Source organism: Parasteatoda tepidariorum, chromosome 1, assembly GCF_982258835.1.
Source record: "Parasteatoda tepidariorum strain Cologne lab strain chromosome 1, Ptep-v5.0, whole genome shotgun sequence".
NCBI classification, from domain to species: Eukaryota; Metazoa; Arthropoda; class Arachnida; order Araneae; family Theridiidae; genus Parasteatoda; species Parasteatoda tepidariorum.
This window is the reverse complement of record NC_141755.1, coordinates 16,032,464-16,035,650: the sequence shown is the minus strand read 5'-3', so window position 1 is coordinate 16,035,650 and position 3,187 is coordinate 16,032,464.

Below are 3,187 nucleotides of genomic sequence, written 5' to 3'. Positions count from 1 at the left end.
TGATTACTGTAATCAAAATTGTAATCATGATTACAGCTGTAATCAAAATTTTTTGAAAGTTGTAATCACGATTACAAGTAATTGATTACTTGTAATCGTGATTACAAGTAATTGATTACATAGCTGTAATTATCTGTAATCAATTACAGTTGTAATCGATTACTGTAATCAACGGCCAACTCTGTTTTGAATCCCTTCTTTCTCAATAGGTATTTATCGTACTTTAATAACAGTTCTGCTTTTTAATGTTCATGCGTTAATTTGTGATCTCTTATGAATTAACTTTTTTTAGATTTTGACAAGGTTTCCAAATTTATACAATGTGGGGGCAATTACACAGAACTTTATAGACTTTATTCTCTAGATTATTTTCTCAAATAACAATAAACAATCAAACTCAGTAAATTTATTTTCATATGAAAATACTATTTTTAAATAATTCTAAAAACAAATTTGAATTTATTTTTTTAATTCTGTGTAATTACTGCTTTGGATACAACAACATTACGTACAAAATTTACGTAACAATTCATCAGTACTGTTAATTGGTATCTTTGGCTTATGTAAGCAAACAAATTGATCTGTGAACTTGATTTATTTTTACTTATTTCTCCAGAGCAGAGGCGCAATTATTTCTCTCATAAATAATTTTAAATTACAGCCCTCAAACAAAAGCTACAATTTATCTTAATATGATAGTGGTTAAATTGTCTTTTCGAAACTGTCTTTAGAGACAAATTATGTTCCTCGAGTTTAAATAATTACCAGATTATTTGTTCGTAATGCGTACTTTATATTAATTCATTTCCAAGTTAAGGAAAATAAATACTTTAAAACAAACTTTTAAACATGTTTACTGGTCGCAAAATTATGAATAAAAATTAAATTACTCTCTTGATGTATGCTTTGAAGTCACAAGTTAATATAAGCTATTTCCAGTGGAATAACTTGGAATTTAATTAGCTTATAATGCTCGAAATGTTTGCAAACTTTTAAAATTATAAACTAGTTTTCGAGCCCAAACTTTATTAAATCATTCAGGAGAAAGCTGAATTATATAATTTCATTTAATCAGTTGATAGGGGCTTATTTAAAATATTAATTTATAGATAAATTAACTTAATATGGAGTATGGAGTAATATAAATAATATGTTATTTTTCTATAGAATAACAACAAATTAGTACTACTACTTTTACTTAAAAATTGGTAAAAATTAAAGTTAATGAAAACTTTTGTCATCTAAAATGAAAGTCAACTTAAATGCTCATCAAGAAACCATGTTAACCCCCAATAGGAAATCATTATTTACTTACGAAATTTGTCTTTACAAGCACACGTTTTAAAACTTTTAAAAGTGTCTATAAAAGCTTATTTACATTTATAATTATTTACAAATTACGTACAAATTATATACAAAATGTATTATACTGCAAATTATTCTTATGCAAATATTTAAAACAATTCTTAAAAATTTCATTTGATATTTGCATTTCTTGATAACGTTGTTTACTCAGTAAATAGTTCAAATATATTAGCGCTCCAAATTTATATACAATTACGTAGCGAATACACGTTTTTTACAGGGTAAAAAAAAATAAGTAATTAATAAATCAGTATTTATCGACATGAATAGATAATGTAGAAAACTGAAAGATATATATATATATAATTATAATAATTAAACTTTGTATCATTTGTTGTCGTTCGTTTTGACATTATATAATTAGATTAAGCAAAAAATAACTTTTAGAAAGTTTAACTCATCAAAATAATTATTAATTATATTGAGAATCATTCGGCACCAATAGTGATGTCTATGAGCGTGCGGTCTATGTGCATAATTTAATTTTTTATTTCGATTGCCATTTATTTCACGCCATTAAGGTTTACCAAGATACATTTCAAGAGCATAACTAGAAATGAACACGTGGTTTCAGATAACTTTCAAAATATTAAATCGAATATGTTGCCCTCACGTAACATTCAAGTTGATTGGTAGCCTGGTTGGCAGGGCACTGGACTCACTTTTGTAGAAGCGGGAGTTCGAATCCAGCCGAAGACTCCCCATGTAGTAAATGGTGACTGATGCAAGTTAAATCTGTCGGGTCGCAAAGTCCTCTATGTTCCCAAAACAAATCAATACCTCTGGGGTTAGTGAATAAGAGATTGATCGTTCTCTAGTGCAGGTGAAAATTACATGAACTGTGGATGAACGAATGGATGTATGAATGGGTCCGCCCTATAAACGGGTGTGACTTATGGGTGTGGCAGAAGTCGAATTCTTGGAAATAGATGGCGAAACTGGAAAACAAGAACAATCGCTCCCCCTCTGCCTTAATGGCCGACGATAACAACGACAACATCTAAGTTGATTTTGCTTAAATTTACGTAACAAAAAATTCAAAGATAACTAGTTATTAAAAAATTGCAATAAACTCCCAATGAAACTCGCTTTTGATTAATCTGTTATTTAGCAAATATATAAGATCTCATAGGTAGTCGACATTACTGAAGTTTTCTTTAAGTATACGAAAAGACAGAACCAACTACAGTTTAATTTTCAACACTGAATTTAGCTACACTTATCGGAAAAATTCTTTTTAATGATTTTAAGTAGCGGGAGCTAAAATTGCGCCATGCATCCACAGTCTAAGTTTTTAAAAATTCTAACACAAACGACTCCAGAATTATAAGAGGTAAGCACACACTCTTCCCTTCATTAATATAGATTGATCGAAACGTATCATAAAATACGAAAGAAAGCCCTAGTTAAATTTTTGTTAACCGATTGAAAGCGTTTATTGAAGTATAATGTATGTCGTTAAATTATTTTTTTTCTTTCAGAAAAGCAATTTAAGTTCCCAAATTACTGTTCCCATACTTTCTCTTTGTTAATTCTCATCGCAAGACATTCACAAACTTTTTATTCTGTTTGGTTTTAGTTATTCCTTGAAAAATATAACATCAACCAAGTAATATTTTCACATAAGGCAAATTTTCAGGATCTATACTGTGAAGAAAAAATTTGTTTCTGAAATAAAAGTTAATTAAATAGTATCATCTTGAATGTGTGTTATATTTTTGAAGATAGAGTTTTTTTCATTGAAGGTGTTAGGAACTTAACGTGTTTTTTCCCTTTTCATGAGCATTAATAGTTATTTTTAATTACAAAAAATATTAAATTT